This window comes from Papio anubis, chromosome 14, assembly GCF_008728515.1.
Source record: "Papio anubis isolate 15944 chromosome 14, Panubis1.0, whole genome shotgun sequence".
NCBI lineage: Eukaryota > Metazoa > Chordata > Mammalia > Primates > Cercopithecidae > Papio > Papio anubis.
Genome location: NC_044989.1, coordinates 2,576,949 through 2,588,977, shown reverse-complemented (window position 1 = coordinate 2,588,977; position 12,029 = coordinate 2,576,949). Strand labels below are relative to the sequence as shown.

Sequence of the window (12,029 nt, the reverse complement as noted above, 5' to 3'; positions counted from 1 at the left end):
TGAGGTCAGGAGATCGAGACCATCCAGGCTAACACGGTGAAACTCCGTCTCCACTGAAAAAAAATACAAAAAAAATTAGCTGGGCGTGGTGGCAGGCACCTGTAGTCCCAGCTACTCGGGCGGCTGAGAAAGGAGAATGGCGTGAACCCGGGAGGCAGAGCTTGCAGTGAGCTGAGATGGTGCCACTGCACTCCAGTCTGGGAGACAGAGTGAGACTGTCTCAAAAAAAAAAAAAAAGGAATGTCCTTGACCGCAGACCCTTCCGAAAGACAGCTAGAAGCCGGGATCAAACACAATCGCCAACCTGATTTTTCAGCACACATTTTTTGGCAATCAGTGTGTGTGTGTGTGTATGAGATGGAGAGAGGGTGGAGGACGAGGGAGCATTGGTCTCAGGCTTTTCAGAAAGGAGGTGGATCTGGGGAGTCCTTTTCTCTTCTAATTATTTCTGGATGGCTGCTGCGTTCTCTCCCTCCTATCTTACCGGCCTCGTGCAAAGTGTCTATAATCGATAGCGGCTGAGAGCTCTTGGAAGGAGCCAGCAGAGCCACTTTAGCTGCCAGGCAGGATGGAGTCTGAGGTATTGGGCAGAGACCCAGGCTGGGGAAGTGGGCAGCCTGCCGCACCCCACGGCTGCTCCCGTCCCATCCCATCCCATGCTTGCTTGTTTTGCCCGGATCTTGAAGACACAAAGGAATGAACCAGCAGCAACTCCAGGGCCTCCATGGAACTTGCCGTGCCCCTGCACGGTGTCTCATTTAGTTTCCCAACAACGCTGAAGGGTGGATTTTATCCTCCTCCTCGTGAAAAGCATGGGTGAGGCGCTGTCCTGAGGAGAGAGCTGGGGTTTGCCATCTCCTGACTGCAGTGGCAGAGGTGGGAGCTCTGCCCGCAGGCAACACAGGGGAAGGCCACAGGGGCCCTGGGCTCCCATGTGCTGAGTGCCATGTGTGGCTTGTGAAGTCTAACGTTGCACCTGCTACCCTTCCAAAGATGAGGTTGTTGTGTGACAAGATCTCACCCTTGTGGGTTGAGGCTGCAGCCCCCTAGTGCCTGCTGCTTACCCTGCTCCTTTTGGGGCAAAAGGGGTGGGGATTACGTCAGTCAGTTTTATATCATTTTCTCCAAAACCAGTTTTGTGACCCTGACCACTGTGACTTTAAAGAGGGTTTGGTGCCTGAGCCAACAAGAGCCTTCCACAGCAGCCTGGGGAACAGCCATAACCAACCTGGCCAGACTGCGCTCAGAAGGCTGCAGAGAACCAAGCTTGGCTGCAAGAGCAGGCACCAGCTCCTACAGAGGGCTGCTGAGATTTTTCAGTAAAAGCCTTGGCCGAATGTGCCTGGTGTACTCTGAAATAGCCAAACTATAATACGGGTCCTCTTTCTTCACAGCGAAACACAATACTCGTATCAGTCTAGTTAATCATGAGAAATTAGCAAGGGAATGAAGTCAGGTATGCTTCCTCCGTTTTTCAAATTGCAAGGATGGATGTGTTCTTAGCATCTTGCAGGCTTGGTGAGGGATGAATATGACAAAGCCCCTGCCTTTAAGGTGCTCACAGCTGGGAAGCCAATCCAGAGCCCCTGCCTCTGCTGCTAGTGCACAGGACAGGGCTCAGAGAGCAGAGAGGGAGGAGGACTGGCCACTCCCAGGGATGGCCAGATGACTGCATGGAGAGATGGGATGGGTACTTGGAGGCCCACTTGGGAGCACCATTGCTAATCCCACTGCCCAGAAACCTGCCCACAGTCACAGAGGGAGCAGCAGAGGCTGAGTCAGCTGGATTCCACAGGCTGCAGGGTTTGCATCCTGTCTTCCCCCACCACCCACCACCGTGGACCTTTCCTCTTCATTTAAGGAAGGTGCTTCCTCCAGGCAGGAGAAGAGGTGGTGCACACAGGGACGGGTGGGGACAGCCTGCTAGGTGCACATCTTCTTGTTTCCTTATCTTCCCAACAAACAGAGCACCAGAGTAGTAGCTGAACGGAAGGGGAGTGTGCTAATCCCAGATTTGCTTTAGTAAATCCCATCAACTATAAGATATTTATGTACCTCTAAAAAGATGGCATCAACTACATTTGACACGCCATTGATGTTAAAATATATTTTTCAATGAGTACCTTAGAATTGATGGAACAGCTTAGTAGCAGTGTGCTTTTCAGGCAAACTCTGCTGTGCCTCCATTTAGTCATCTGTGACATGGAAAAGACAATGCCACCCTACAAGTTGAGAGACGTGGTGTCCAGTGATGATGACCTTGGTTTGTGAACCCTGCAAAAGTACCTTTCGCTAAAAAAAGCCCGGGGCCTCACTTTGGCCCTCCTGCCATCATCCAGCAGATGGACAGGCCCTTGGAATCAGGATGGTCCTTCGAGGTGCACCATCACATGGCAAGCACTTGCTCTTGTCCGACCTGGCCCCACGTGCTGCATCTGAGCCTTGTCTGGCCTGGCCCCATGTGCTGCCTCTGGGCCCTTGTCTGGCCTGGCCCCTTGTGCTGCATCTGGGCCCTTGTCTGGCCCAGCCCCATGCGCTGCATCTGGGCCCTTGTCTAGCCTGGCCCCACGTGCTGCATCTGGGCCCTTGTTTGACCTGGCCCCATGTGCTGCATGTTGGCCCTTGTCTGGCCCAGCCCCGTGCTCTACATCTGGGCCCTTGTCTGGCCTGGCCCCGTGCGCTGCATCTGGGCCTGCCCTTGTTTCCAGGGAAGGGAGATGGGAGGAAATCAACATGCCTCTAAGTGCAGCTCAGGATCCGTGTGGTTCAAGCCACTCTCGGGGTTGGTCTGTCCTAGCATTTGGGCACTGAATAACGCAGACAAGAGGCTCTCACTCCATTAATTATTAATTGTACTTTTTGCATTTCTAAGGACAGCAAAGAGACGAGCTCTGAGGCGGAAGAGAGGGAGACTGGAAGGATCAGCAGACAGAGCTGCCCCCGTGCTTGCCCCTGGGGGACTTCCCCGACTCCACTCCGGTCATGTCCTCAGACCTGGGACATGCGACAGAGAGCCTCTCCACCCTGCGTGTGGGTTTGCACGTACGGGTGTGGGGAGGCAAAATTTCCAAGTGCACGGTGGGAGGGGGCTGTCTGTACTGGGAAAGAGCAGGAGGCTGGCTCTGGAAAGAGCCTTTGTCTCTGAGCCCAGCCTCGCCCGAGCCACCTGTGCTGTGGACTCTGGAGAAGGTAAAGAGCCAGCCCTGCGTGGGACCTGCAGGTGACGTCCCTGTCAGCCGTGGGGTGCGAAAGTCACTCTCCCTGCACACGTTCTGGGGATTTTGCCCATGTCTGCTGTTCTTCTCAGCAGCCCTCTCTACTGCCAGCCAGCGACTCCAAGCCCCCCACGCCCACACCCACCAAGGGCCGCAGTAGCTCTGTGGGACATGCGGGCCCTCCGAGGACAATGAAGGCTGGTGGGGGTCACCCTCTTCTGAGAGAACCAGAATCCTTTGCTTCCCATGCGTATTCCCTTGTTATCTTCCTAATGTGTTCCTTATACTGGAGAGGTAGAATTAAAAAATAAGAAGAGGAAAAAGAAAAGAGAAATCTTTTGCCTTAGTTGCACTTAGTTTAAATTGTCTCCTTCCAAGACGCAGGGGAGGGTTCACCGTGATCGCCATTATTATTAGAGTCTGCTCTAGAGGGGAAGGGAGGACGCAGAGGAACCAGACAGGGCTGGAGCGTCCTCCTGACTGTGACCTTGGCACAGCCTGACTGTGAAGACAAGGACCAGCCTAGGTCTAGGCCTGAAGGAGGAAAAAAAGTTGCCCGGCAAGGACCCTGCATCTCAGGGTCTTCCCACATATTTCGCCAGATAGTAAAACTGAGTTCAAAAAGGAAAGTGTCTTGCTCCAGACCTCAAAGCCTGTTAATAACAGGGCAGGCTGCCACAAAATCAGCTGAGAGAATGATCCTAAACTCTGAAATGGATTATTTATTACTCACAAAACCGTAGGCTTAAAGGCAGGCATGCAGATAACCAATTAAAGAGCCTTAGCTGGTGTTTTATCATCCTGCCCTCCCAGGTGCTGGGGGCCCAGTCAGGAGGGGCTCAGGTCTGCAGAGGCCCTCTCTCACCCAGCCCCTGTTTCGTTCGGCGTTGAGGTCTCAGGCCGCTGCCTCTGTCACAGACCTGCGTACAGAACCCCAGCTGGCTTTGAGAGGACTCCAGGTGTCTTCGCCGTGTCTACACCTGGTTTGTGTTATCTACCCAGAACGCAAGGTAGGAAATCTGGGTTTCTATCTAAAGTGCTTAATGGTAATTATGTGATCACCATGCCTCTGATACATTATCTGATTTTCATCTCCACTCCAGTCACATGAGACAAGCGTTCTTTTTATTTCTTTTCTTTTTTCTTTTTTTGAGACGTGGTCCCACTCTGTTACCCACACTGGAGTGCCGTGGTATGATCTGGGCTCACTGCAACCTCCGCCTCTTGGGTTCAAACGATTCTCCTGCCTCAGCTTCCCGAGAAGCTGGGATTACAGGCATGCGCCTCCACACCCAGATAATTTTTGCATTTTTAGTAGAGACGAAGTCTCACCATGTTGGCCAGGCTGGTCATGAACTCCTGACCTCAAGTGATCCGCCCACCTCGGTCTCCCAAAGTGCTGGGATTACAGGTGAGAGCCACTGCGCCTGGCCTGAGACCAGCATTTCTATCTTTGCTTTACAGAGCAGGAAGGTAGAGCTCAGGGAGGTTCTGGGAGGCTCCACTGTGGCTCTGACTCCGGCTGTGAGATTCCGCACTGGCCTGGGCCTCTCCCAGGAACCACACTGCGCAGGTCATTGCTGGTTCAGTCCTTCTCATGTCAATTCATTGCCATTTCCTCGTTCTCAGTGCGTGAACTCCCGTTTGCTCTTACGTCCACTTTACATTGCAGAGAAGTGTTATCATGAACCATTTCCCTAACTGTGGGCACTGTATTGTTTTTATTTTTAATACCATAAATAGCAATATGGTGAACATCCTGGTAAATACAGTTTTATTCTTGTTCTAGATTATTTAATTAGGAAAAGTTCCCCAAAGTTCCTTGACGGCTATTGCTTCCTGTATCATTTTATTCCACGTTGACTTTTACCATCAGCGTACGGCAATATATGTAGCACGCTCTCTCACTCACTGGTAACAACCTGGATTATTCATCTTTTAAACTTTGATTGCCGAAGGGAAGCAAAGCCTCTCCTTTCTCCCTCATCACTTGGATCCGTGGCGCAGCGGGACAGCGCTCCCAGCTCTGTGCGCCATCTTTATTTCCTCCTCTGGGAATTATTTGTTCCAAGCAGGAGGCTCAGCAGTGAGTGGGGGCTGAATGGAGACCTGCATTCCAGGCCTGGTGTCCTAGGTGATGAGCCTCCAGCCAGAGCATCTCTCCTTCCTCACAGCCCAGATGCCCTTGAAGCCAAGGTCATGTCCCTGAATCTTCTGCCCATCCTCGTTCCTCACCACTGGCTCCTGTGGGTGGTGCAGCGCCCACCTCCTTCTGTGCTCCTGCCCTGAAGCCTGTGTCCCTCCACACAGACAAGGCTGGAGCATCTTCAGTGAGTCTATCGCAGGCAACGTGACTGTTTCCTGATGCCTATGGTGTGGTCAAATCCCTCCTTCCACCCCGGGCCTCTGGACTGGAAGGCTGTGGTCATGCTGGTTCTTGCAGCCCTGATCTCCCCTTGGGCTCCTGGTGCCACGTCGTGCCTGTCCAAGCCACTCAGCTTCAGGAGGAAGAGGTGTTTGCCCTGCTGGTTCCCTGCAAGGTATGTAAGTGTGCGTCAGGTGGCAGCTTCCACATGCAGGCAAGTGCGACCTCACCCACAGTGCATCCACGGCACATGAGCAAATGTTTCCTTTCAGGCACAGGAGGGCGATGCCATAGTCTTTTGATCTCTCAAGAAAAAATGCGCACTGGAAAAATGCAAGGTATTATGGTTACTTGTATAAAGCTTCTTACCTGTGCAGATGGGCCTCAATAACCATAAGGAGCATCAAATCTAAGGAAGAAATGTTCTCAATTAATTCTGAGTTGGAAGTGAAGAGAGAGGATTTGATATCAGAAAGGATGCCATAAAAACTGTCATGTGTATATCATTTAAAAACGGATGCTGACTCTGGGCTTGAGCCACCAGCCCAGGGAATGTAGCACCCTTTTCCCGTCACCCACAGCGGAAGTCACACAGAATGTGAGCAGCCATTAGGTGCATGCCCGGCAGTGCCAGCTCTGGGGGGCTGCAGGAGAGGAGCCCAGGTTGGAGCTCAGGGTTCCTGGTCCTGGTGCACGCCTGGCAGTGCCGGCTCAGCGGGGCTGCGGGAGAGGAGACCAGACCTGGAGCTCAGGGTTCCTGGTCCCGGCTGCCCCCTGAAAGTGTCCTTGATCATGCCGAGGTCTTGGGTATCACAGGGCACGCCCTCAGGCTCATCGGGTCAGGTTCAGGACGTCACTTCCAAGAGCTAGTATCATATCCACAGAACTGGAGCTAGAGCAGAAGCTATCCCTCTGTAACAGTTTCCCTCTTTGTAAAATGGGAGTAAAGCCCCTTAAAGCCTTCATTCTTACCCTGGAAAGTGATAGAGTTCTACGACTGTAGAATTCTAGGTCATTAGCCCCATGCTATTGAGGACCTCCTCCTCCTTCCTGCTTTTTACAGAGGATGCCCCGTCCCCGTCATCTTCCACCAGTGCACAGTGTGGATTATTTCATGGGCTCGTCTTTGCCACATCCAGGCTCTGGTGGCTACTTCAGCCTGTGATTCTGTCGCTGTTGGGTGTGACCTGCATAAGCAAATTGGTCACGGTGGTGTGGCCATCCAGGCACCTCACTATCCCACGCCTCTCCCGAAACCCATCACCACCCTCGCTGGACCCAAACCCACTCCTCCTTGTGCGTCGTCAAAGACTGTGCAATTCTCAAACCAGAACGTCCACACATCCTGGGTTCCCTTCCTGACCATGGTGGGCTATTTAGCAGCAAGTCCTGTTACTCTGTCTCCTTCACTTACCCTCCTGCAGCCTCAGCTGCTTAGGACACCTTTGTCTCCAGCCTGGAGCACCACAGCCTCCTAGGAGGACTCTTCTGGTTTCACTCCCTCAAATCCATCACAGAGAGATCTTCCTGGGGGAGATGCTTTAATTTTTTTGTTTTCAAATTTGTTATATTTTTATTAATAAATGATAGCTATATATATGTATGGGGCACAATGTGTTTCAGCATATGTATATATACACATTGTGGAATGAACAAATCAAGCTGATTAAAGTACCTGTCACCTCAAATGTTTGCCATTTCTTTATGGAAGAACATATTTAAATCCTCTCTTAGGGTATGCCAGTCAAAGGGAACAGTTTCAGATAGGTAGCAGGAATCAGCTCTGGTGACCTATCGCACAATATGGTGACTCTAATAAATAATAACATATATTCCTAGTGAAAATCTTGACCAAGTCACTTCTCTATTTAGAATATTCAGAGGCACTCTGCAGCCCACAGGGTAAGACCCAAACTCCAACTTGATGCGTGAGCCCTTGATGCCAGGTGCCTGAGCACCTTTGCTGCCTGTGTCTACTGAGCCTCTGCCCCTGCACCCAGCCACCTTCACACACACACTCCTGCTGTGCAGCACCTGCCTCTGGAATTGGTGAGTGTGGCCATCTGGACTCAGGTGCCAATGTTCCCTCCGTTTCACCGACTCACCCAAGCGTCATGACTTTCAGGGAGCCATCCAGACTCCTCCTGGCTCTGGGTGGGGCGTACATTCCTGGTGCTCCTGTGTGCCTCCTCTGTGCTCCTGTGTATATCCTCAGTGCTCCTGTGGGCATCCCTGGTGCTCCTGTGTGTATCTTTAGTGCTCCTGTTCACATCCCCAGTGCTCTTGTTTGCATTCTTGGTGCTCCTGTTCACATCCCTGGTGCTCCTATTCACATCCCTGGTGCTCCTGTGCACATGCCCGGTGCTCCTGTGTGCATGTCTGGTGCTGCTGTGCACATCCCTGGTTCTCCTGTGCACATCTTCAGTGCTCCTGTGTGCATGTCCGGTGCTCCTATGTGCATCCCCAGTACTCCTGTGTGCATCCCCATGCTGCTGTGCTCATCCTTGGTGCTCCTGTGCACATCCTGGTGTTCCTGTGTGAGTCATACACATTTCCACGACCACCCCTCTCAGTTGTATTTTTACGCTCTGCTTCCATGGTGACTCCTCTAGATGGACGAGCCCTCCAGTGTGGATCCTTGTGTGTGCAGGCTCAGGGAAGTCCAAGCTCAAGGCACCCTTGCTGAATGACTCGCTCTCACCTTCCTCAGACCAAAATCTACCTGAGTCTGAGTTCTCCAGAGAAACTGAGAGAGAGAGAGAGAGAGAGAGAGAGAGAGAGAGAGAGATTGATTTCAGGGAGTTATTTCACTCCCTCATGGGGCTGGGAGATCTGAAGTCTGAAGACCAGCAGGCTGGAAACTCAGGTAAGGTCGATGTTGAGTCCAAAGGCAGTGGGAGGCAGAATCTGCCTCTGGCTCACCGTGCCGCTCTTCCCTGTCTGCTGGGAAGGGAGGAGGCTGTCGTCACCTCCATGGCCACCTTTTTTCCATCTCAGCCTTGAGGACCATTGTCTTATCTCTACTTATTTTACTGGGAGCTCATCAGAATTTTCAACATCAGGACCTTAAAATAGAAGTTCTTTCCCTTTCTCCCTGTGCCCCCCCCCCCCCCCCCTCCCTCCCACCAGTACCTGTTTCCAGCTCCCTGGAGGCTGCAACGCCCCTCTGCCCTGGCTTTGACCCTCATTTCACTCACCTGGGCCTGACTGCCAAGAGGCTCTAGATCTCTACTGGGCCAGAGAGGATCACCTCTGACCTCAGCACAGCCCCCTCACCAATGCCAGTCCCGGGTTCTCCCACTTCCCACTCTCCCTGCCTTCCCTCCCTGAATGCTGAGTTTTACTGGGAAGTCATAAAAATGCAGAAAGCGACAAGGCCAAGAAGAAACTATGTTAACACCTAGCAGAATTTTGAGATACCCCGCCTCTTGTTCCTTCTTGAGGCCAGACGAGGACCCGACGGTCTGAATAAAGCAGAAGAATGGATGAGAAGATTGTGACAGGCTTTTCTCCTCGGCGTCTTCCTGACAGCTCATACCCCGATTCTTGTTCTCATTTTATTCTCTCTCTCTTTCACTTTTCCAGCTCTGCCCCCGTCTTTACCACTAAATCTGCAGTGTCTATTGCTGGCCATGCTCTCCCCACTCCAGACGCCTTTCGGCCTGCATTGAGGAGAGAGGCACTGGCCCTGACTGGGGGCTTCCACGTGTGCAGGGGCCGCCCGCGGTGAGGTCTCTGCAGCATGACGGGGCTGGAAGCCGGCAGCTTTGTTGTGGTTATCTATACATCTTGTGTTTGGCAGCAGCCAGGCCTTTTCCCGAGCAGTCAAGGTAAGACTGTGTGGCCGTGCCCTGACCACCACCGCTCCTGGAGCTGGGCTTCAGGAGAGAGCCGGGGTCTCCGTGAATATTACGTAGACATTTATTTAATCTCGTTTCCAACCTCGCACCCCGCCGACCTCTACCGGGCATGTGTTTCTGAAAGCAAGCTTTGTTGAGTGTGCTCCCAGCCCACAGACAAAAGGGACTCCCTGTGGCCACCCGAGGCACTCAGAGTTAAAACAGAAGCGGTCGGTCATGGCAGGGTGAGGAAGCGGCCACCCACTCTGTGTCCTCGGGAAGATGCTGTGAAAGTGTCACCTCCCTTTCTACAGTCAGGCCTGGCCAGCTCCTGTTGTTGGTGCTGAGCTAGACCTTGGCTTAAAATTCCCTATTGACCACCCACAGGCCACCTGAGGCTGATGCAGAGACACTGGCAATGTCTTGCTTAAAGGCCTTTCAGTCTGGATCCTGCAACGGATGCCCCCCAAACTCTTATTCTGAACGATTTGCCTTCATCATCTCTCAATCCTCCACCCCTCCACCTGCGTCTTACACCAAAGGCTGCGTGTCCACAATCACAGGTTTTTCTAAAAGCAAAATGTATCTGCTTTTAGAAAATAAGGTTCTCCTATTGCCTCCACAGATATCACCGGTCTTTTGTTAACAGCTTCCATGTCATTCTGGATGTCTTACGTCCTCAGCAGTAGCCAGGGCAAGGGAGGTATGTGGGGAGGGGAGGGATGGGGGACAGGCATCTACGCCTCTCATGCACATCTTGTCCCCACTCTTCCTTTTCAGCCCACGGCCTCCCCACCTCCCACGGCTGCTGGTGCCCAAGTTTGGGAGCCTCTCCAGGTTCTTCAGAGCGTAGAGCTTGATTTCCAACAGCCCCCGTTTCCCCAGGTGCTTGGACTTCAGCCTTCAGCTCCACGCACCATCTTTCAGAACTACATTGGCAACTTTACCTGATTTTGTTTTTGTTTTTGTTTTTGTGTATTTACAACATTTTATTCCTTTAGTTTTCATTTTAGAGAGGATTAGGAGAGAGAAGGAATGAAACTGTGTGAGGCCCACCGTGTTTAACCAGAAGTCCCTGTTATCTGCTTAATGACACCTTTCTAGAAGAGGAATTGCTGGGTCAAAAGCCGTGCGTATTTCACGCAGTGAGTCACGTTAAACTGTCCACCGGAAAAGTGCACTGACTTTTTACCGGGAAGTAAGCGGGAAGATTGCTTTTATTTTATAAATGCTATTTTTCTTTTGTATGATAAAAGAGACTTATTTTTGAGGCAAAACATGATGACACCGGCATATTTTAATTGGTAGACTTCATCATAGAGCATCGGAAAAATAAAATCAGTGTGACGAGGCAGCAGCCCCAGAAGGCGGCCACTCACTGCAGCCATTGCCGGCCTGTGCTTTGTGAGCTGGACGGTCCTCTTGCCTCGTTCCCGCCTCAGTCTGCCTAAAAGTGGATATTCCAGGCGGGAAATGTGTCTAGCCTGACGGTGAAGACTGTCTGGAGGATGGTTGGTTTTGAGGAGGGCAATGATTTTGCAGGAAGGTTTCACAAAGCAGAAACATGGTCAAAATTTTCCAAGGTGGATTTCTGCTGTTGCTAAATTTTCCTGGTGTGCCGGGCAGGACAATGGTGGGACAGCGAACCTGGAATAAGAAGAGACACTCAGACTTCCCAAAGTAGATGAGAGAAACTTTGCTTTTTGCAAGGGAGGGGAATGGAAGGCCCTGTTGCAATTGTCTTGCTTCAGTTTTGCTCAGGGAGTGAAGCCAAGTTCGCCCAGGGCCAGCTGTGCTCGTGCAGACGTGTGTGCTGGGGTGGGGGTCGCCATTACTAATGGTGTAAGGCTGGTGGGGTACAGGCAGGGGCAAGTTAGAAATGGAAACTCCGTGTCTTCCTTCTGGCAGCCGATGGCACTGGCTTGCCAAGAAGGTGTGGGTGTCTGGAAAGCACCCATGAGGACCAGTAGTCAGGGGGCCAGCAGGAGTGACGGCGAAGAGAGACTGTTGCTCAGGGTCTCCTGGGATAGACTGAGTTGGGAACTAACTAGGTGGTCCCCATTGCCATGGAGACAACCTTCCCTGAAAGCGGTGGGGAATGGCAGACAGTCCACAAGGGAGATGCTGACTCAGGCTTCAGATGGAATTTCCTGGGATCCCTCACTTACATTTTCCGCTCTTTTCTGAGTTCCGCTGTTTTCCCTATTTCTCCTTTGTTTTCTGTTGCGTATTCTCTCCTTCTGGGGAGAAAGTGTGGGAAGCAGTGAAGAGGTCCTGCTCTGGGGATGAGAAGCCAGGTTGAAGGAAGACTCGAGCACAGTGGACCTGGCAGGTGGGGTCTCCAGAGAGCCTGTGGCTGTGCAGAGCAGCCACCCCAGGGATGCGTGCAGAATTGAGTCTGAACACATGGTCTTTCTGGTGCATCTGGCTAGATTGGGACTGTATTGGTCTATCTCCCTCAGCAGCCCTGGTCCAAGGAGCACGATCAGAGAGATATAAGCCAGTCACTCCAAGTTGTCATCTTTCTCTTCACCGTGCCTGGGAGAGGAAGGTAACTGTTTTGCTTTGTTAGAAAAGAAATACAAACCCAGCAGCCGAGAGATTTCCCCA

At 52.0% G+C, this 12,029-nt stretch overlaps 1 long non-coding RNA gene across 2 annotated transcripts; it reads left to right on the top strand.

Moving 5' to 3' along the window:
• The first annotated feature begins 203 nt into the window (after positions 1-203).
• Positions 204-10,124, top strand: LOC116270228. Of its 2 annotated transcripts, none has more exons than XR_004178155.1 (3): positions 204-4,225; positions 5,005-8,446; positions 9,166-10,124. It is a non-coding gene; the product is annotated as an uncharacterized LOC116270228 (long non-coding RNA). The 2 variants fall into 2 exon arrangements; XR_004178156.1 differs by lacking the exon at positions 204-4,225 and having other exon boundaries at positions 4,555-5,755; positions 7,453-8,446.
• Positions 10,125-12,029: the final 1,905 nt, after the last annotated feature.